The following is a 24,638-nucleotide window of genomic DNA, read 5'->3' on the forward strand; positions in this document are numbered from 1 at the left end:
GTTGAACCGCCTTAGCGCACAAGAGCTGTATTTTTATCTTCCCTTAGTTTATGCAAATTAGCGATGCGGTTTAAGTTTCGTTTCTGTGAGAGTTGCGCAAAACTGAATTAAACACATTATAATAAACGGGCTGATGTGGCTCTAGAGTGGTTACGGTTTATTTGTCGTAAAGTTTAATTTATTTATGCAGATTAGTGCAGATAGTAATAATAATGATGATCATTTTAATATAAAAACGTTAATGATTAATCGATAATCTATCATTAATTCTTCCGACGATCGATTAAGAAAATTTCATCGAATGCCCATCCCTAGTGTGCCATATGGTTGCTAGGTAAAAATGATGGAATTCCCTAATGTGAAGATTTACAAACAAGAACAGCATTTTGAAACCTAAAAATATTGCCAAACTTAAATATAATGATCTTAAAGGTGCACTATGGAACTTTTTGGTTGGAGGTCCATCACCTGCTTGTTTCTATAGATATGTCTGCCTGGAATGTTCCACAGCTCCACATTAAATTTAAATTCAGTTACAGGTGGATGTATAGCTCAAAATTACCCAGAAAAACAGGCGTTCTGACTGTGAACGGGGTTGCCTCTCCACAGATCTGACCTGTAACTTGGTTAGGCTTGATCTCCATGAAGTTAGAAATAGTTTAGTTTAATGCCATAGTGTGAAACATTCAAGACAAAGCTATAACATCTTCATGGAGAAAAGCATTTGATGGACCCTCCACCAGAAAAGTCACACAATGCACCTTTAATCACAGAGTTAAATGCTTTGCTCATTGATTCTTCAGAAATCTTGACCTTTAAATACATTTTAATCTTACACTTGAATTGTACTTAACTCACAAGTGTTCAATTGATACTTTACAGCTGGTGTAGTGTGATGCTAACTGTAGGTACTATTCAATCTGAAGCTCTGTTAAGACTTTCTTCTCTCGTCTCTTTTAATGCTAATTTTATGATGATTATTTATGTTTGATTTGTTTGTATTGCGATGTCTTTATTATTCTGTAAAGTACTTTGAATTACTTTGTGCTATACAAATAAACTCGCCTTGCCTCGCTTAGACTTTAATCTGATCTTTATTTTAACATAATCTGACAAGAAAGAATTGAATTTGTTAAGAAGTACAACAGGTGAGATGATTTGTGTCTTTTTGTGTTTTTTGTGTGTCTATGTAAGTCAACAGTTTTTCATTCACACTCAACTTTTTGTTGAAAATCAAACTCCTGAATAGGACCATGAACACTCGCACTCATCCCAGGCTTCTGAATATGTGTTGTTTAAATCCATTTTGTATTTTTTCTTTTTCAGACTTGTTTCTGTAGACTTTGCACATCTGACTGGGCGACAGAAGCTGAAAATATTTTCAAGAAGACACCCACACACTTTCTTTTATTAAAACAGCATTTCAGTCCCTCTGACCTTCCTTAAGTATGACTTTACAGATGTGTGTGATGATGTGATGATGTTATATTCGCAGATGGGGGGCAAGAGGCAGATTTTTCTATTGATTCCATTGTACTTTGCCATGAAATATCCAAAATGTTGAACCTGATCATTTCTATTAGTGACCAGACCCCAAAACTCACTGTATTACAACACAAATCTGCATTTTAATCACATTCTTTGTAGCTGCTCCCATCTAGATTACATATGAATGTCCTATAGAATGTTGTGATGTCATCTGAAACCCGGCCATAGACCCTGCTGCCTTAAAAATGGACATTTTATCCAAATTCAGAAATGTGGCGCCTCTGGTTTGAGGCAGATTTTAGTTTCACTTTTACAAATATTTACTACTATTGTCCTTTCTCCCGCTCACTCCGGCTGACTGCGTTTCCAATGAGCACCTGTAAATCCTGCCCAAATCCGAGCCAGATCCTGGTTTAGACCCCAAGTCGCACTTCACTGTCTCTGCCTCCACTCTTTTCCTGAAGGAATACATGGAAACGCTTCGATTCCCAGATAAAGGTCAAATCTCTGAGTGACAGGAGCCCGACTTTAACCAGAATCCAGCTAAATCCTGCTGCAGAAACATCTCTGTCCCTGGTTTTCGTGTTGGGTTTGTGTGTTCCGCTGGGATCAGATATGGAGGGTGTTATTGGTGCTATTTGTGAATAATTGAGATGGGACTTTGCAGGAAATGTTGTGAAAACAGCTAAATGGTGGACTTTTGCAAACCTATAAACCTGGGGACGGAAGGAGCGATCTCACTGATACAGCGCTCATGAATCATAAATAGTGTTCAGAGAAAAAAGGCGGAGCTGCTGTTTTCATCTACACATGCACACTAACCAGGGATGCACCGACTAAATACTAAACCGCACACTTTCAGTTAAAGGCCCTGGACCTGATTTTTCCCCCATGTGTTTGACCAAAATGTGTCTTGTCCCAGTATTGATACACAGGTATTGTATGAGCAGCTCTTGAGGTCCACTGTGTGCTGTCTGCGACTAATTAGAAAGTATTTTATTGTCAGATAATCGGGAAGTGTGTCTTAGCATGCTAGTTGCTACCATGACTGCAAAACACCTCTCTGGTCTCTGAAAGTTGTGAACTCATAAGGTAAGTGAGGAATAACTTTGGATTACTGCAAACTGCTGAAAATGAAAAGTTCTGTTTCTTATGTTTTTAAGACAGTACAACTAAGGCTACGTTCACAGTGCAGCCTGAAGTGACCCAAATCTGATTTTTTGGCCTCTATGTGACCTGTATCTGATCTTTTAATGACAGTCTGAACGACACAGAGCTGATTTTTTCAAATGTGACCCAAAACACTTGGATATGTGCTCCTGAAACCGATACATATCTGATCTTTTGACATGTGACTTCAGTGTGAACGGCCAAAGCGCTTTCATCCACCTACACGTTATCAACAAGCTACAAACGTCACTATTCTGCGCTGAAGTAGGTGAAAATTGTTAGTGAACTCCATGTCACTGAAGTGAAGCACATCACCACTCACGGCTCCGTCTCCACATCCACACGTTCCTTTCAATGGACGTCGCTGCCACTGTCCCACAAAACGCCACGGCCAAAAACCTCGTCCTTCTCCTTCTCAATCTCCTCCTTAAAACAAGTAAATTTTTCATGTTCTGGCTCCGGTACAAGAGGAACTTTAAAATCTCCAAATGCTCAATGCTGCATCCATGTTTGGACAACTTCCGTAAACACAGAGCACGCTCGCTGCGGTTGACGTCATCTTGTCTCCAATGCACATGCGGGACACTTTTGGGCCATTTAATGTTCACACTGGAGATCACACACAAGTCACATTTAATTGGAAATGTGAACGACCTCCCCAAAACATCAGATTTCACAGAAAAAATCTGAATTGAGCGTTAAACCCTGCAGTCTGAACGTAGCCTAAGGTACAGTGCTTTATTTATTTATCTTTAATATTTAAATCTTTTCATGAGTTTCCCTATATGGTTGACACCATTAAGTTTGAATCAGAATCAGAAAAGGTCATTATAGGCTTGTAACAAACTGGCTGGTGGTTTGTTACCCATAAGTCCACTCGGTCCCTTCACCTTCACTAGGACACTTTAAAACACTGCACTTTGACAACACACAGTACTTTGAACATATTTGCACATATGACAAAAGAAATTGCACACAATTGGTTTTAAAAAAATATTTATTGTCTTTCCTTTTACCACTTTTTAATCCTGAGGCACAGTAGCACTTTAATTGATGCTGCTGGTCCCTGGAGGGAAAAGAGACAATGAGCCAATTACATTATAAATGGAAGTATCTGTTTTTGAAATGTTTTAAGTGCTGATGTGTGTGTTGGTGTACTATATTGTGTTTTAATGAATGGTGTGGTTCTGCTTTTACTTACCTTATTTTTAATCTTCAGTCCAGGCCCTAAAAGAGTCCCCCGGAAACCCGCTCCCTCTTTTAAGGTTCCGAGCTGGATCATGTGTAGCATTTTGTACAGAGCGATTAGGTTGGATGTTTTATTGGTTTATGGGTTTTCAAATTTAATTGGTGTAATGGTTTTAGGGTTTTTATGTATATAGTTGTTGGTTTTAATAGTTATTTGGTTTTGGGTTATTTTATGGAGGTTTAGGTTAAGATTTTAAGATAATGATAATTTTACCATCCCTATTTTAGCTATAGTAGTTTTATCCAATCAGTAAGACCAGTATAAAAGGTGACTCAAAACATCAGTCTGGGTTCTGCTGCTGGAGAGGGAACTGCTGCCTGCCTCCATTTTGCACCCTGCACTTTTTTGCACTTGCACTTTTTGTAATTATTGAAACAAAAAGTAAACTGTGGACCACTGCTTCCTGTCTGTGTCTGGATTTTTAACCTTACTCACTGAACCCCAACCCATTTTACAGTCAGCCTACGTCACAAGGCTCTATTCACGCTTACGTCACAAATCAGGAAGAGGTTTGGAAATAAGCAATGACAACTTCCGGTGGCCTCTGTTCAAGGAAAAATTAGAAAATGTCACTACATGTCATTGTAGTGTTCAGTTATATTCAGCTAATCAACAGTTCCAACCATACCTCAGTTTTCATCCCCACTGACACACAACACAGAGTGCACTGGTACATGTCATTAGAAGAGACGAGGCGTCAGATTTAAAACAGCACATATGTCTGCACTCTTCATTTCACCGCTGAGCACGTTTACTTCAGTGGGTGTGTTTGTGCGTGTGCATGGGTGTTTGTGTGTGTGTGTGCGTGTGCATGTGTGTGTGTTGGGGTGTGTTTGTTTGTGTGTGTGTGTGTGCGTGTTTGTGTGTGTATGTTTGTGTGTGTGTATGTGTGCATGTGTGTGCGTGTGTGTGTGTGTGTGGGGGGGTGCGTGTATGTGCGGGTGTGCTTGTGTGTGTGTTTGTGTGTGTGCGTGTGTGTGCCTGTTTGTGTGTGTGTGTGTGTATGTGTGTGTGCGTGTTTATGTGTGTGTTTGTGTGTGTGTGTTTGTGTGTTTGTGTGTGTGTGTGTGTGTGTGTGTGTTATGTGTGTTTGTGTGTGTGTTTATGTGTATGTGTGTGTGTTTGTGTGTGTGTGCGTGTGTGCCTGTTTGTGTGTGTGCCTGTTTGTATGTGTGTGTGTTCATGTGTGTGTTTGTGTGTGTTTGTGTGTATGTGTGTGTGTGTTTGTGTGTGTGCCTGTTTGTATGTGTGTGTGTGTGTATGTGTGTGCCTGTTTGTATGAACACACGTTCATGTGTGTGTTTGTATGTGTGTGTGTGCGTGTGTGTGTTTGTGTGTGTGTATGTGTGTGTGTGTATGTGTGTGTGTGTGTGTGTGTTTGTGTGTGTGTGTTTGTGTGTGTGTGTTTGTGTGTGTGTGTGTGTGTGTTTATGTGTGTGTGTTTGTGTGTGTGTTTTTGTGTGTGTGTGTGTGTATGTGTGTGTGTGTATGTGTGTGTGTGTGTGTGTGTTTTTGTGTGTGTGTGTGAATGCTGCACCTGCAGGTGCACTCATGAGCTCACAGTGAGGTGGATTCTCAGGATATTTGTGAGTTCACAAAAGTCTTGTTTCCATAGAGACGGTAGAGGACTGAAGATCACGGTGCAGATACACAGATGATCCGCCGCCTGCAGCAGGAGCGCCTCCTCCTCTGAAGAGTCAGGATATTCTAAGGATGTGAGATTGACACATGAAAGCACAGTTTGATGGACATCTGCTGCTGTGAGTGTCTTTTTTATCATTTGGAAACAACTTTGGAGAGTTCATGGTAAATGGTAAATGGTCACATTTTTCTATAGCGCTTTTCCACCTTCAAGGCACTCAAAGCACTTTTCATCACCTCGTTGACTCTATGGACATGTTGTTACTTTACTCTTATCGATCACCATGGTGAAATTCTTCATTCTCATTTTGTTTAACTTCTATGCCTTCTTTATCATTATTATTAGTGTGTACAATCATCATACAGTAAAATACAAAAAAAATAAAAAAATAAATTGGGTTAAAATGATATTTAGTATGCATACTATGTGATTTATTTTGCTAAGTTTTATTCTTCTTCCTGCTCCTTGTCGAGAAATGTGCTTTTCTGTTGCTTACAATGTACATGTAGTATGTATATGATTATTGTTTCTCTCTTGGCACAAAGTCAGAATAAAAATGAATCAAATCTATCGCCATGGAAACAAGCTTGTGATCCCACCGGGCCAAGTTCCAGGTCAGCTCTGTGGAGTGGCGATTCTGCTTACAGTAAGAATGCATGTAAAGCACCCGTAGTGAAATATTTGTGATATAGATATGTTTAATGCCACACTGAGGAACATTTCAGGTAAAGCAGTGGTAGAGTGTTTTCTGTTTGAGAGAAGAACTCAGCATGTGCAGGGTTTGTGTGTTAAATGGAGCTGGACCACGCCTCAGCCTCTCTCTCCTCCTGTTCAACAAACCACAGCTCACCTCACCACACCTCTAATTACCCAGAAACCTATTTGTAGCAGCCTTGTCGTGGTATGGTCCTTGCTAGTGAAACCTGGGTGAATGAAACAAAACACAACTCCAGGTATGTCTGTGGTAAGGAGACAATATCAGAACAGATCAAAAATAGTGTAACGTAAGCCCTTTAATCCTATCACAGCTGCGAGTGTGAGGAATGCCAAATGTTACGGTGAAATCACAGTGTTCGAAATTACGGTTAGAAAATGATAATGAGCCATATTGTGAAACAATAAACATAAACTGTTTGAACACTCTGTTTACATTTAAATTACAAAGTGAAATTATCTTTACAGTTTTATAATTTCACGACATGACTGCGGATCTGAAATACCTGTCATTCCAGCTGGAGAGAGTGAGTCCAGCTGGCACACACACTTTTGTTGGCAGCACAAACCCACTTAACAGACTTGTGTGAGATCTAGAGCCTCAGGAGCAGGAGTCAGGATGTCAACGCTTGAACAATGATACTGGTTTAATCTGGTTTAATTATAATGACAAATAAGGCTCCAGGCTCATTCTGTGAAATGAGTTCAGACACAGGCCAGGCTGCGAGGTCATTTAAGGTGAGCTGCACTGTGTTCTACTGGAACATAGCAGCTTGGATTTATTTAATCATGGTTGTTATTTATTGCAAAGTATGCATTGTTATTGTGAGTGGATCTGACTTGTAACATTACATTATTAACATTTGTCTAAAAGCCTCTGATCTAAAATAAACTGTTTTGTTGAAGTCATGAGCTCCAAACCTGTCACTTTCCATTACAGGCCTTGTTTTTCCTTATGTATTTGAAATAAATGTGTCTCACCCCAGTATCTCGCCACAGATCTGACTTGTAATTTGTCTGCCATTTTGTGGCCATACCAGCTTGTCAAAGCCTGATCTCATCAGATTTCAGAAGCAAAGCAAGACTGGGCCTGGTTAGTACTTGGATGGGAGATGCTGGGAAAATTAGGTGCCACAGTGAGGCGCTAGTGGCAAAAAGTCATGTTGTATCCTTAGGCAAGACACTTCACCCACATTACCTAGTATGAAAGTGGTGTGTGCATGAGCGGTCAGAGTGGCACAGATTGGCAGAATTGCTTCTGTCAGTCTGCCCCAGGGCAGCTGTGGCTACAATAGTAACTTACACCACTGAGTCTGGAGTGAATGAATAATGCTCTGTAAAGCATCTTTGAGTGTCCAGAAAAACACTGTACAAAACTGATGCATCATTATTATTATTAGTAGTAGTAGTATCCTAATTCTCCCCTATAGCTGCAGGCCACGATGAGCTTCATTTGACTTGAGTCAAACACTATGGGTGATGTTACACTCCCTTAATTCACTTCTTTACAGTCTATAGTTAGCATGGAAACAAATCATTGTGTAATCATTTAGTAATATTTTTTAATTTACAAATGTGAAGTTGACATTACAGGCATTTTTTCAAAAGAAGCTCAAAGAGGCTTCACACAGGCAAGAAAAAGAAAACAGATAACCTCAGAATACACACAAAATGACAGAGACATTGCAGAAGATGTGGCGTGGAATGTGTGGGGTTTTAAAGCTCCTATATCACACAAAATTCACTTTTGTGAACTTTAAGCCATGTTATAATGTTGTTTCCTCATCATAAACATACCTGGAGTTGTGTTTTGTTCAATTCTTGGTGAGTGAGTGGAATATTGAATATCGTATCAGCTGAAATGGGCCTGTCCCTGTATGTCCTGTGCTAGTATTGACTTTGGCAGGTGATAAAACACGTCTGAGGAGTCGTATATCCTGTGATCTCCTCGGCTCCACTCGCCTCTAGACTTCTTTACTAAAACTCTCTCATTGTCTGACTTAAGTCTGATTTAAGAGCAGGATCATGTGACCTCTGCTCCACTTTGGGACGTGAAATACGTCATGATAAAAGGGAAGAAATATGGAGTTTAATGGAGTCACAAGCTTAGAAGTCATGTTGTACCTGTATGCTGTGGGGCGCTCTCTGCTCTTCTCTGTCTGAGCTCATTTGAACTTTCTGTCCCCATACAGAAATGTGTAACCCTTTATTATTATTATATTATTATTAGTCTGTCTACATATCCAATAACCTCGCACAGCAGGATTCTCACAATATTTGTGCGTTCACAAACTCAGGAGAATCCATCGTGGCACTCGCTGTAATGGGCGTGTAATTGGGTAATTGGTACTTCAGACTATTTTATAATAGTGTCAATACAGACTAATTAGTTTGTAAAAACCTGCAGTGCAGAATGGAAGAGCTGTGGGCATTTGTGGACAGAGAAGATGTCTGTGCTCTCAACTAGATTTAACTCAAGTTTGATTTTAGAGCTTGTTCTCATGTTGTGATGCTTTGACCAATCAGATTCGACTAGTCGCCATGGCGCTCTGGTTTTCTGATCACTTTAGTGAAAGCCATCACAGATAATGTGTAGAACTCGATTCAGAGCGATACACATATGAGTATGGTGTGAGCCAGGTTATATCTCCAAAGATCAAAATGCTCCATTCAAACTTGTGATGTCATGAAGCTGTAGTTTTCAAGTTAACTGTTACTTTTTACCTTTAGTTTAGTAGAGACTGACAATTCCAGGACTGAAATTATTCCAAATGATTCAAATGAAGGTGCATGGAGTTTAAAAACACAGCAGAGCACTTCCTGTATTACTACTTAATGACATCACAAGGGGACCAGAGTGTTTTGTGTTTGAGAGAAGAACTCAGTCTTCAGCCTACACCTTTTCAGTCTGTGCATGTGAAATATGACTGTTTGTGGAAGAATTTACCTGTGACTGAAATAAATGAATCAGTCAAGTCTAAATCTGCAGGGTTTGTGTGAATGAAACAAAACAGCTCCAGGTCTGTTTGTGATGAGGAAACAACATAATAACATGGATCAGAGAATAGTGTAGTATGGGCCCTTTAGTGACAGTGGGAGAACCCAGGATTATAACGATTATAACTCCTGTGCATGTTTAGTGTTCTGCAGGAGCTCTCATGTGTGGGTGTGCCTCTGGGAGAGGGCCAGGAGTTTTGGCTTCAGGTCAAGTGACAAATGTGTGTAAGTAAAACCGTTTGGCAAATTAACGGTTATTAGATAGGAACGTTTCATTACTGTACTGCATCAATAGAGTTGTCACGATACTATTTACTTAACCAGGAGCTCCCACTGAGATTCAGATTCAACAGAGACTTGACCAAGGCAGCAGCAACGCAATCAATACAACTATTCACATTATAAAACCATTTGCATCTCTCAAAAAAAAAAACATACACGTCTCAGACACCTTACTTACTGTTTTCTTGAACTTATCAAGTGACAACATAGATTCCGATTTAAGATCTTTTTATAAATGATTCTAAGACCATTGAGCTGTAGGAAAGGCTGATTTTCCAGCTCAGAGAAGCACTGTGGCACAGTGAAACGTAACAGTTCTTTCTACTAAAAAGACTTAAAGGTCCTATATTATACAACACTGACTCTTTTGAGCATTAAACCATGTTATAATGCTGTTATCAGCATCACAATGGGGAGTGTTTTTTAAAAAGAGAATAACTCAGGCTGCAGGGTTTGTGTGTTAAAGGTGTGTCAATGAAACAAAACACTGCTCCAGGTATTTTTGTGATGAGGAAATAACATTATAGCACAGATCAGAAAGCAGCACAATATGGGCCTTTTAATACTCAATACTGAATAGTAAATACTACATATAATACAATAATAAAAAAGCCATTTCTTTTAGACAATAGAATGTGATTTTCAACATTAAATGGTAGCACTTTCTTTTATATAACAGTGTGTCTTAAATGTGTGTAATCCTCAACAGTGCAGTAGGTTTATACTGGTCCATGTGTGTGCACTAGTCTATGTGCTCTTCTACTTGTTCTGATACAGCTCAAGATCCTTCTAGAAAGGTTCATTTCTGTCCTGGCAATGGGACGTTTTGCTATCAGCACCTGTTCAAATGAGAATCTACTTTGATACTAGTTTTATCATCGATTAGTGTCTGATTTTTGATACTTTTGACAACCCATTAGTCCCAGTTTAGACTTGCATTAGTCCTGGTTTAGTCCTGGTTTATTTGTTTTATGCTCAACTACAGCCAAATATAGACATCAGTGTCTAAATAGCGACATGGAGGAATAGCAGCATGTAACCGTGTTGCAGGTACATGAATATTTACAGTCTAAAAAATACTATATGAGTTTGAATGCCTTCTCTTACAACAATTACCTAAAGATTAGCAGTTAGCACAGTCAGGTAAATACAAGAGGGTTAGCACTAGCTTTAGCTAACATAAGCTAAAGTCATCATCACTGGACCAGTACACTACTTTCATGACAGGAGCAAGCTTGAGTACAAACCTGTTCTTCATTGGAGGCTGTTGGTGCACTTGGAAAGACGGGGCACAGCAGTCGTTTTCAGAAAAGGCCTTATTTTGGAGTGCGTGAAGTCTTCTGGACTGAAATGATCACTACAGATCATCACAGAATCTCCATCGGTGTGCTCATGTCCAATCCAGCAGCTGGAAGCCATAGTTTCGTTTTTCCGGAGTCTCTTACTGGAAAGTGGCGGACGTTTTGTGGTGTCCATCTACTGGCTTTATTTTTGCAATTGGTAAATGCACACTGATTTACCATGTTGCCACGTCGTTGGTTTGTAATCCACTGATTGATCCAACTGTAGTAGAACTAGCTGCAACGGGTCTCTCGCGACTCTATTTTGAAGTGAATTGATTACATCATAACTAACTAGAGCAGAGTAAAATTCCACTGCTGCTGAGAAAATAGTACCTCAACATGCAACGATTCATGTGATACAAGTTTTACTTCTAAAATGATTCTATTGACACAGACATTCACATGGACAGTCTGGTGTAATCATAGATTTGCCTCGGGTGTTTTGTGGAGTGGGTAAGACTGTTTTTAGTGGCAGAGCAACAGTCGTCGTTGACTAGTCTAGCACCAGCAATTTCTCCAAATACAAGGACTGGGATGGATTATTTCAAAAAGTGTCTCCACACATCTCCAACACTCTGGCTCACAAGGAAATGAGAACCTATGTCCAGAATTCTCAACTGTCCCTTTAAGGTCTGGACACTGGCTGGGCCACTCCATGATCTCCATGTGCTTCTTCTTGAGGCACTCCTTCGTTGCCTTGGCTCTATGGTTTGGTCATTGTCGTGGTGGAAGACCCATCCACGACCCATTTTCAGTTTCCTGAGGGAAGGAGTTTGTCACTCAGGATTTTAACAGTACATGGCTCTGTGAATCCTCCCGTTGATGCTGTGAAGTTGTCCTGTGCCCTTGGCAGAAAAACACCCCCAAAGCAGAATGTGTTACCTCCATGCTTGACGGTGGGGATGGTGTTCTTGGGGTCATAGGCAGCATTTCTCTTCAAACATGGCAAGTTGAGATAATGCCAAAAGAGCTTGATTTTGGTCTCATCTGACCACAGCACCTTCTCCAAATTACTCTCTAAATCCTTCAGGTGTCCATTGATAAACTTCAGGCAGGCTGCACATGTGCCTTCTTAAGCAGGGGGACCTTAAGCACTGCAGGATTTTAATTTATTGCGGCGTTAAGTGTTACCAATGGTTTTCTTAGTGACTGTGGTCCCAGCTGCTGTAGTAGCCAGCTGTAGTTCTAGGCTGATTTCTCACTGTTCACATGATCACTGAAACCCCACGAGGTGAGATCTTATGTGGAGCCCCAGACCGAGGTCAGCTGATGGTCATTTTGTAGTTCTTAAATTTTTTAAACAATTGCACCAACAGTTGCTGCTTATGGTTAGGCAGCCCACCGCAGCCTCGTGCAGGTCTACAGGTGACTCATTCAAACAGGAGTCTAATTCAGGTGACGAGTTCATTAGGAGAACCAACTGGTCTGTGGGAGCCAGAGCTTTTAATGGTCGGTAGGGGATCAAATACTTAATTCACACAATGAAATGCAAATCAATGAATATATTTTCTATAATGTGATTTTCTGGATTTTCTTTTTGATATTCTATCTCAATAAAAAAAATATTTTTTGTCAGTGGAAAAACCTACAAAATCAGCAAGAGATCAAATAATTATTTCTTCCACTGTACATTTATATAATTATGCCTAATTTGACCGTTTTTGCTACTTACTTACCTTGTTATTATATTCAATTGTGATGTGTGTCCAAATAATTTCCCTTGTGGATCAACCAAATTTGTCTAACACAATTCTGTTTCTCTTCTGGTTTCTGGGACGCTGTTCAATCCACAGCACCACTGTCACGGGAATAACTTCAGTTGCACAAAGATCTAAATGAGATCAGATATTTGCATAGAGGTGTATACAATGTCACTCAAAATATTTTTATAAAGCTCCGCCCTGCTCCTTTATTTAGCACACAATCAGGTCTCATATGAGGTGACAGTAATATCAACATAGCTGACAGGAACGGGGCGACTCGTAATAGACCTAATTGAATAATGGCTTAGTACAAAGATAAGAATAATAGTTGTACAGAGATAATTGTTATGCTGCTAGTTGGAAAAGAAGCCATTGTGGTTTTACTAAACAAATAAAGGAGGGTTGACAGAGTTCAATGGCAACTGTTTCCAACAATTAGGTCAGATTTTTGCTGTGTTACATACACTAAATAAATATGACATATGAATGTTTAGAGGGGGGTTGTTAAAAGTAACAGATATTAACCAATATTTAAACTAGAATTGAAACTATACTCATCTGAGCAGGTATCACACTAAAAAGTCATATTCACTGGACAGAAATAAACCTTTCCTGAATATCTTTAGTGGCTCACACACTGAGCAGTTTTTGAGCCTTTTTGTTTTTTGAGCTCAGTTTTTAACATCACATCATGGAAATTTAACCAACTAATGTGCAACATGAGCAGTTCAAAGGACACAAGTAAAGGACTGTTGGACTGTGTGTAATGAACAGTTTTTCTCCTATCCTTGGAGACTGTACTGGAGGCTAAGGAGCGAGCTGTGGACATTTGAGATGCTACAGGCTTTTTACACCAGAAAGCAGCAAATGTGGTGCTTTCACGACACTGCTGTGATGCTGCAGGACAACCCTGACCAGTTGGTGCAGTCCTCAGTGTGGTTGACAAGTCTCTGTCCTGGCGTCCTGTGAGCTTCAGGATAGATTTTCAAATACTTTTATTGGTTTATAAAGCCCATAATGCTCTGAGTCCTATTTATTTATCTGATCTGCTTTCATACTGTCCCAAGACTCTAAACTAAAACCCGTGGTGAGGCAGAATTTTTACAGTCCCTATCTATGGAGCAATGTACCTACATTTAGTTTTTTACCTTTTTACCATGAGTTTTAGTTTGGACTCTTGGGACAGTATAAAATATTTTATAATTATTTCTTTACATTGCATTTATTATATTTTTTTAATCTTTTTTTAAACCATACCCTTTAAAGCTTTTATAATTTTTGTAACATAAAGAGGGTTTCTTGTTTTCTGTTGTTAATGTTTCTGTGTGAGGCACTTCGTGTTACACCGTGTATGAAAAGTGATATTCAGATAATGTTTGATTGGTTGATAAACTGCACTCAGACCTTTGACTGAGACAAAGGTGACTGAGACATGCAATGGAATTGTTGCTGCAGCAAAACAGGAAGTTCCTTCGAAAGTATTTTGAAGTTTCTGTTCAGTATTCTACTGCAGCACAATGATTCTGCTGTTGGAGCTGCAGGGAGCAGGGAGGGTGACAGCACAGGACACCCAGAGCAGGGAGGGTGACAGCACAGGACACCCAGAGCAGGGAGGGTGACAGCACAGGACACCCAGAGCAGGGAGGGTGGCACTTAGGATAATATTTGGTTTTGGAAGCATGACAAGTGACTGTAATTCATCACTCAGTTAAAAATAGGACGCGCCCGAGGAAACACGCCTCGCACAGAAATGTCCACAAACCCGAGTCTGCAATTCATGAAGTTTGTCATCAAGAATCACGTGAGCAATTTCATTTCAATTCATGCTCTTTTTTTTTTTTATGAGTTTGTTTTTGTTTCAGTCCTGTTGTCACAAAGTTCTTGTGCAGTCTATAGTCACTATCATAATGCTTTGTCTTATACAGCTCTTTTCTCCACGCTCAAAGTCACTTTGCAGTTTGGTGCATTATTCCCAGGGCAGCAGTGGCTACAATAATATCTTAGCACCACAGAGTGCAGAGTGAATACTCTGCACTCTGTGGTGCTAAGATATTATTGTAGCCACTGCTGCCCTGGGGCAGACTGACAGAAGCGAGGCTTTCAATCTGCACCATCAGCTGCTCTGAGCACCACCAACACCATTTTACTAACTTTTTTTGGCATGATATTTAACTTGTCTCCATCATGAGCTTATTTCTTTGCCTTGTATGTTCCAATTTGAAAAGGGCCCATATTCTGCTGTTTTCAGATCAGACCTGGACTTGTGTTTGGTTTCATTCACACATGTTTAACACAAAAACTCATGCATATTTAAGATGAGTTCTTCTCTCAAACAGAAAACACTCTGTTCCACCTTGTGATGTCATGTGGTAATACAGGAAGTGCCCCACTGTGTTTTTAAACTTCATACACCTTCACTCATTCGGATTATTTCAGTTCTGAAATTGTTTATTACTACTGAACTAAATGTAAAAGGTAGTTGTTAACTACCACTTCATGACATCACATGGTGGAACAGAACATTTTGAGCTTTGGAGATGCAGACAGACTAATAATGAAGGATTACAAAAACATGAAACTAAATATAACTCCAGGTGTGTTATTGATGAGGTAGCACCATTCTAACATGGCTTCAAGCTCACAAGAGTGAATTTTACATAATACTTTTTAACTTTAAACTTATCTATCTCCATGGAGACAAGCAAGTGACAGGTTGACAGGTCAGTTCTGTGGACCAGCATGCCCACTCACAGTAAAACTGGATGTACTTTTTTTAATGTAAACACTTGTAACTGAATAAATATAAGATAGATAACAACATTCCACACAAAGCATCATCTCCACGGACACAAGCAGGTGATGGATGTTCTGTCTGAAATGTTACGTAGTGCACCTTTAATCTTCCCTTTGTAACACTCGATACACCTCATCATGCATGGTGTTCCTGTCACAGATTGAGTGTTATGGTTTGATGAATGGACCAAACCGAAGATTATTCAAGAGACACTTTAATCTTTGAGTTTTGGTGGAAGATGATCACGATGAGAAGCTCCGGTCTGCACTGTGTGAGGATAAGATGTCTGCTCCTCTGTCTCAAACTCTCATCCATCATCTGCCCTGACTATTAGAATCACCAACACACCATGGCTTCTACCGGCTCCTTGTAGACATATGTTCCTTTTGAGTTAGGAAAAATCATAAAAAGTTTAAAGGTCCTATATTACACAAAACTGATTCTTGTTAAGTTTGAGCCATGTTCTAATTCTGTTAGTTCATCAAAAATATACATGACGTTGTGTTTTGTTTCATGCGCACATGTTTGAGTAATCCTTCATTATTAGTCTGTCCACAGCTTCAAAGCTCAAAATGCTCTGTTCCACCTTGTGATGTCATAACGTGGTCGTTTTCACGTTAACAACTGCTTAACTTTTGTTCAGTAGAAATCGACAATTCCAGGTCTGAAATTATCCAGATGTATGGAGTAAAGTGTATGGAGTGGAGCACTTCCTGTATCACCACATGACATCACAAGGTGGTACTCAGTGTATATCAAAATATGCAGGGTGTGTGCATTAAACATGTGTGAATTAAACTAAACACAATGCCAGGTATGTAAACAGAATGTAGCCCGTACTGAAAAATGTAACAGTAGGCGAGGTACAAACTCGAAGCACTCCGACTGACTATATTAAAGTCTTTTATTACATGGCCACATCACATGACTATAGGAAAAAAAGACAATGAACAAAATCCAGGCCTTAATGACGATTTGGATTATTCAATGTTCATCTAAAACTAAAACTTCTAGGCAGTTCTTTAATGTAGATGATGTTTTTGTCCTGTGGTATCTGTTTGTATATTTATTATTTCAAATGTGATGGACACACCTACTCCAACATGTTCTGTTTATCTTGTTGCTGTTCAGTGGGTCAGCTCATCAACTATATTCCTCGTGGCTGGCCAACCTATTTAGTTTTTTTCTTTTGTTCGTTGTCTCTTTTTCCTGTAGTCATATGATGTGGCCATGTGATTGACAGTTATTTGTGTTTAATGGCACCTGTGGGTCCTGTTCTTCCATTAGGCCCTGACGAAGACCATCTTGCTGGTTGAAACACGGTGACGTCCCCTCAGGTTTGTACCTTGCCTTCTTTTACATTTTTCAGTAAGGGCTACATTCTGTTTAGATTACAAGTTTAGGCCTTGTACTGCTATTTTTAACTTTAACCTGTACTGCTATTTTTAACTTTTTTATGATCCACTGAAACTCTCTACCTCTTTTCTTCATCTGACAACTCCAGGTATGCTTGTCATCAGGAAACAACACTGGCCCTGTGACAAAGTATAAACATTTCAGAGGCTATGTTTACACACCAAAGATCTGATCATAATCTGATTTCTGGAGTTATCTGATTATAGAAATGACTTGAGGCCATACCAGTTTTTTAAGCCTGATCTTCACAGATCTCAGAAGCAGAGCAAAGTATGTGAGGAATAACTGAAAGTGCTTATGGGTTTGTAAGCACTTTTCAAAACCCTCACCAGAGCAGAGTTTAGCCATCACTGTAAAGCTAACTACTAATCCAATCCAGTCCAATCCAACTTTATTTGTACAGCACATTTCACCAACACACAGTCTCCAAAGTGCTGCACAGATTGGGCACAATATAAATGAACACATTCCAAAAAATAGAAAAAAAAACAACAAAACACTAAAATTAGCAAACTAGAAAAGCACTCAGAGAGCGCAGACCTCCGCCAAGGACTACCCCCATTTTTTATATAAATTGCGATAAAATCAGTCTTCTGGATCAGATCCGGATCAGCCTTTGGAATATGAAAGAGGATCCCATTGTTCATCCCTGAGTCAAATTTCATGGGGTTTGGTCAATAATTAACTGAGATATTGAGAAACAAAATTTTTGGCCCCATTTACCACAACTAAAAATTCAAAGTGATCCAGAATCCAGGATTTCTTCCGGATCACCCCCAAAATGAAATCATTTCTTCCTTTTCACATTTCCAACAAATCCTGAAAATTTCATTAAAATCGGTCCATAACTTTTTGAGTTATGTTGCTAACAGACAAACAAACAAACAAATAAACAAACAGACAAACGCCGGCAAAAACATAACCTCCTTGGCGGAGGTAATTAAATCAATAAAAGACAATCAGAGGAGCACACAACTCTCACGGCGTGCTAAAAGAAGGTGAGTAAAAGTGGATTTTTAAAATGAGACTTAAAAGAATCAAATGAAAGTGGGAGAGTGTTCCAAAGTTTGGGGCCAACCACAGAAAAGCCAGGTCACCCTGACAAGAATGCTAACAATGGACTTCCTGATTCCCAGACAATTACATGCTTTAGCATGTAATTAATAATTAGAAATCAAATTCAGAAAGTCTATGGGAAAAATGAATGTTATACTGACTTCTGGAAGCAGCGGGCGGTTACTGTTATTGGCGGTTACTCCATAACATCTTCTTCTGTGCTTATGCTACTTATTTATAGCCCAACTTTGCAAAAACCCCAAGATGTACTGTATGTCCCAAAAACCCTAATTTTAAGAAAATTAACTGTTCCTTAACCTAACCTAATCCTAACCATAACTTTAACTCCATGGTGAAATAAAATATAGGTCAAAAATACACATTTGCTAAAAAATTTGAAAAAATAGAAGGCTAAGCTCTGCCCCTTAACAAAATGTTGACACGATGTAAAGTAAACGTCACTTTCGGTTAATCCTTTTCTATGGCAAAATATCTGTGGAAATGTCTCACATATTTTCCAGTAGTTTTAACCAAAAGTGATGTTTACCATAGATGGTGGCACTTCTGCCTGTTGTGAAAAAGGTCTACTGTGCACAGAGCCAGTTGGTACAGTCTGTATTCACGCTTACGTCACAAACCAGGAAGACGTTTGGAAACATGCGATGACAACTTCCAGCGGGCTCGGTAGTAAGTCTGACAAAAATATAGGAAAAATGAGAAAATGTCCCAGTTCGCTTCATCTCCATGTTATTGTAGCATTCCAACCATACCTCAGTTTTCATCATTTCCCCACTGACACACAACTCTGAGTGCACTGGTACATGTGATTAGAAGAGACGAGGCGCCAAACTCCAGATGATTCCAAATAGCATATATATATATATATATATATATATATATATATATATATATATATATATATATATATATATTAGGGGTGTCAAATTATCGCGTTAATTGCGATTAATTAATTACAGTCATATTTAGCGCGTTATGTTTTTTAATCGCGTTAATCTCATTTTTAATCTCTAACTTTACTGTTTCTGTATGCGAGTTGCTTTATTGTAAAATCTGTTTTTATTTGTTGGGACAACAACACACACACACACACACAAAAAAAACACATTTATCATTTTTTTTATTTCGGTAATTCCACTCATTGCCGGAAAACCACACAAAACGCGCGCAGTAAGGACGAGGTCGAAGAGCCAGTAGAACAGAACCAGCAGTGCACAGGTAAAAACACATTCGTGTCTTGGAAATTCTTCTCCCGACGTGAAATATAAAAGAAAATAACAAATATAATATCGCCTACAACTTAAATGTCACTGGTGAAAACAACCTGCATAGACTCATGATGTCTGCACTACTGTCCTATAGTGACCTGCCACATGAGGGGACACACACACAAACACACACAAACACAAACACACACCTTCATTATCGTCATTAACCTGAGAACGCGCGGACCACGTTTCCTTTCGTGTTTTCTCGCGTACGCTGCGTAAACCGCGCTTCCTCCTGTGCGCCTCTAAACCAGAACTAATCCAGTCCAGGACTAAACCAGGACTAAACCAGAACTAAAACCAGGTCTAAACCAGGTCTAAACCAGGACTAAACCAGGACTAAACCAGAACTAAAACCAGAACTAAAACCAGGTCTAAACCAGGACTAAACCAGAACTAAAACCAGAACTAAAACCAGGTCTAAACCAGGACTAAACCAGAACTAACACCAGGACTAAAACCAGGATTAATCCATTCCAGGACTAAACTAGGACTAAAGTAGGACTAAAGCAGGTCTAAACCAGGACTCATATATAAAGCATTTCTCTATCAATGATATTTTTAATATGGTTAAGGAAAGACTGGACTTTTTATTGTCTTTAAGTAGACAAAAGTTATTATGTTCAGATTTCCTCGTCTTTGCTACTTTACAGCAAACAGTTTCTTATTCATGGAGACTTGGGCTCAACAGACAATTTGGAGAGATTTGTTAAACAATAAATGACTTTATAAAGTCACTTTTTTTGTTCTATATCAGTCTTTTGATCTGCCACAATAATATAATAATGAATTTAAATGAAAATACCTCAAATTGAAGGCTTTTCTCAGCAATTTTCAGGTGAGATTAAAATGAGATTAATTAGATTAATTAATTACAGATCATAATTAATTAATCTCTCAATTTTTTTAATCACATGACAGCACTATATATATATATATATATATATATATATATATATATATATATATATATATATATATATATATATATATATATATATATATATATATATATATATATATATATATAAGATAAGAAACAGAGCAGAGCCGTGGTGGTGGACATCGCAATACCAAGCGATGGTAATATCAGGAAAAAGGAACACGAGAAGCTAGAGAAATACCAGGGGCTCAAGGAAGAGCTGGAGAGAGCCTGGAAAGTAAAGGCATCAGTGGTGTCTGTGGTGATCGGAGCACTCGGGGCTGTAACCCCCAAACTGGAAGAGTGGCTTCAACAGATACCGGGAAAAACAATGGACATCTCAGTCCAGAAAAGTGCAGTACTGGGAACAGCAAAGATACTGCGTAGAACTCTCAAGCTCCCAGGCCTCTGGTAGAGGACCCGAGCTGAATGAGGGTGAGAGAGACCTACCACCGTGGAAGGTGAGAAACACACATTATATATATATATATATGTATATATATATATATATACATACGTCTGCTGCCTTCATTTTACCACTGATCACATTTACTTCAGTGGGTTTTATCTCAGTCTCACAGTGAGCCCAGTGTCGGGAACTACACCGGAAGTTGTCATCGCATCTTTCCAAACGTCTTCCTGGTTTGTGACGGAAACATGAATAAAGCTCAATATAGAGAGAAAGGTAAGCAGAACAGAGGGAGAGAGGGAGAGGAGGAGAGAGGAAGAGGAGGAGAGAGGGAGAGGAGGAGAGAGGGAGAAGAGGAGAGGAGGGGGGTAAACAGATAAAAAGTAGTGAGAAAGGGGAGAACGTGAGAGAAAGATGAGAGAAAAAGAGAGAGGGAGAGAAAAGAGAGGGAGAGACAGCTGTGTTTATGTGACCTCTGACCCCACTCCCCACTCTCCTCTCCTCTGTTCTCTTCTGCTCTGGACTAAACTCAGGCATCAGATCAGTGTTTCTCAAACTGTGATCCAAGCACAACTGTTGGTACGCAAATTCCACTGCAACCCAAATATAGTCACTGAATTCAGAGTCAGCTGAATCCACCTTTTTTGTCCTCATTTGGGTTCATGTAGTTTAGGTTTGGTTTGGAGTAACACATGTTCTAGGTGCAGGTTCAAGGCTGAACAATTTGGGGAAAATGTCTAATTTGCGATTTGTGCTTTAACAATGTTCAAAGTTCACATCTAAATGTATCCAGAAGAACTGACAAAAAGACATACTTAATAACATTCCAAACAGAAACATGGGCACAGTTTTGGTCTACTGAAAACCTGTAGCCGCTCTCTCTGTACCTGCTGCTGTCAGGCTCCTCATTCAGTCTTAAAATGTTCATGTTACCCTGCTCTACATGATCTTGGTGTTTTTCTTCTTGTATTTATTTATTCAATAGTTTACCAAGTAAGTCACTTGAAAATATCTTCGCATTTGCAATGACAAACAGGCCAAGATGCAGCACAAATCAGCACAAGCACAGTACAAAAACCTACACATGAATTCATCAACTCCAGATCCTGTTCACATTGTATTAAAAAAACATAGCCCCTCTCTGTGCGACAGCTGGTGTCAGGCTCCTGAATTTGGTTTTAAAATGTTCATAGTAAACCCACTCTACATGATCCTGGTGTTTTTATTTTGCTATTTTGTCCATAAATGAATTCCTATTCCTAATATGAAACTCAGCTTCAATTTGCTCCTAGAACTGCTGGCCTCAGTAAGTTTCATTTTGACTGGAGCCGAAAGCTCCGGGTGACGTCACACTCCCTCAGTTCACTTCTGTCTACAGTCTATGGCTGTAACTTGTAGGAGAACACTAGCACTGTCAAATATAGAAAGGATAATTATTTGGATAATGAATCCAAATCACATACTTGTGTAATCCCTAATACTCACTCAGGTGAAAATCCAGCTTTAGTGTGCGCTTGTGTGTAATAGTCTATTGTTGTGTGAATGTCGGGTGGTGTCTGGCCTACAGCAGGACGACTGAGCACAAACCCTGGATTAAAGTGCAGCACTTCCCCTGATGAGACCAGACCCCCCAGCCTCACCTGGAGACCACCTGGAGCAGAGGGAGACAGAGAAACTGACATCATCATTAGTACGCCTAAGAACCAATTTTAATGTTTGATTGTGGATTCAGTTTATTTCAGATCACAAGTTATTTAAAGATGCACTGTTTAACTTTTCAGATGGATGGTCTCCATGAGGGTAGTTCTTCATCACTGATTTTAAATTTTTTCATATAAAGATAATATTTGGCTTTCCGAGTAGGCCTACGAATAGCTCTAAACCTGGACTATAGGCTTAAATTAGGATTTACCGGTCTAAAAGTATATTAAACCCTGGATAAAGTATAGTTCTAATGAATAACAATTAACAGACTTATCTCTAAATCAAACCTGCCTCCAGACACAGCTTGCGTACATGTACCACAGATTGACAAACACTGTACTATGTCATATGTGAAGGAGGCCTAATACAATGAGAAGTGTAACCAAAACATTTACTTTGAGTACTACCACCTCTGCCCCTGAGCATTAAACAGTACCACCATTTACTCATGAAAACTCCAGGCATTTCTTCCACACAGGTCTGAACAAAACCTGGATTAGAGTCTTACCCTGTGAACCGGGACTCTAACCTGCACCTGCACTTACCTGATTAAAGTGCGCGTTTGGGGATTATCTGTTAGCCTTAGCATGTGTGCGCTTGTGGATTAGCCTGTTAGCATTAGCATGTGCGCGTTTGAGGATTAGCAGCTAGCGTTAGCATGTGCGCGTTTGAGGATTAGCCCTGTCATTCCCCAATTTGAGTCATTTGCCCAATTTGCGTCAATCATGCTAGAAGTTAGCTAGACTTTATTTTGATTATTTCATCAGATATGGTTCAGATGTTATCTGCCAGTTGAAACCTTAATTCACCATTCATTTAAGTTAAAAAGAGTTAGCAAATAACATTCCACAATGTTTATTTTTAGACAAATCCACCAAACACATTTATTACACATATTACACGCAAATCAATGAACTTCATCTGGCTTTTTAACAGTTAAAATGTTAGGCTCGTATTTAACCTAAAATAATCATATGTAAAGAAAAAAACTCATTGATGCAGATTACATTTCATTTATTTTGTATGTGTTGCCATAGTAAATGGTAATCTTTGTTAATTCAGATTTGACTCAAATTAGGGTTAGTTTATCAAACTGAGCACGGCCCAAATAATCCGATGCCTGCACTGATATTGCTATAGAAACTTTTGACTCTTGGAATATAAATAGTTTTACTGATAAATTGCTCAAAATCAGAGAAAAGAAAGTGTTTAAACAGTTGATAAAGGTTAGATATTAGCAGAGCTACATCTGACATCTTAAGTAAAACAGGTGACTGTGATAATTCTGGTCCAATACGATTGTTTTTGTGTCTGTTTCTAAAAAATAATAAACTTTGATATGAATATATTTAAGATGAGTCATATATGTGGTTAATTACAGAACACAGACTAGACAAGAGTTTGATTATAAAGAGTGTGGTGTTGTGGAGTAGCCTTTTAGCCTTACCCCCAATTTACACCAAAAAAAATATACACAAAGTATACACACAATATACACACAGCATACACACAGTATACACACAATATACACACAGCATACACACAATATACACAAAGCATACACACAGTATACACACAATATACACAGCATACACACAATATACACAGTATACACACAATATACACACAGAATACACACAGTATACACACAGTATACACACAATATACACACAGAATACAAACAGTATACACACAGTATACACACAGAATACACACAGTATACACACAGAATACACACAGTATACACACAGAATACACACAGTATACACACAGAATACACACAATATACACACAGCATACACACAGCACACACACAGTATACACACAATATACACACAGAATACACACAGTATACACACAGAATACACACACGTGGGAATGGCAATGGCGAATTTGGTGAAGTGGTCGGTAAGGACTAGAATGTTCTGGGTATTGCTGGAATCAGGTTCAATGCTGAGGAAATCCATGCACACAGGTTCTAGTGGTCGTGATTTTGAAATGCTGACTAGTGGGGCGGCTCTCTCCGGCAGGGCTTTTCTTCGCACACAGCGGCCACAGGTTTTAATTTTCTGCTCCACGTCCTGCGCCATCTTGGGCCAGTAGAATCTGGTACGGACAAGGTCGAGTGTACGTTCGATCCCCATGTGGCCCATGTCATCATGGAGGCTACGTAGGACGAGTGGACGCAGATCTTCTGGGAGGACAAGTTGGTATGAGAGGTTGTCATTTTCTCGCCTCCTCCGGTACAGTATCCCATCCACAAGCTCCAACTTGGACCACTCTCATAGCAGGAGAGGAAATTCAGGGAGCTCTACTCTGGCCATCGGTGGGATCTTCTCCCCCGTCTGCAGTTGGTGGATGAGCTCTCGAATACATGGATCAGCTTGTTGTTTTTCCTCGATGTCGAGAGCAGGGATGAGTGGCAACTGGTGGAGACCTTCAGAGCCATAATTGTCAGGTATG

At 39.4% G+C, this 24,638-nt stretch overlaps 1 pseudogene; it reads left to right on the forward strand.

The window, feature by feature from the left end:
* Positions 1-7,286: 7,286 nt before the first annotated feature.
* Positions 7,287-7,403, forward strand: LOC129407557 (5S ribosomal RNA; annotated as a pseudogene).
* The last annotated feature ends 17,235 nt before the right edge of the window (positions 7,404-24,638 follow it).

The sequence above is a fragment of the Boleophthalmus pectinirostris genome, unplaced genomic scaffold (genome assembly GCF_026225935.1).
Source record: "Boleophthalmus pectinirostris isolate CB_2022bp ecotype Guang Dong unplaced genomic scaffold, ASM2622593v1 HiC_scaffold_12, whole genome shotgun sequence".
Classification (NCBI taxonomy): domain Eukaryota; kingdom Metazoa; phylum Chordata; class Actinopteri; order Gobiiformes; family Gobiidae; genus Boleophthalmus; species Boleophthalmus pectinirostris.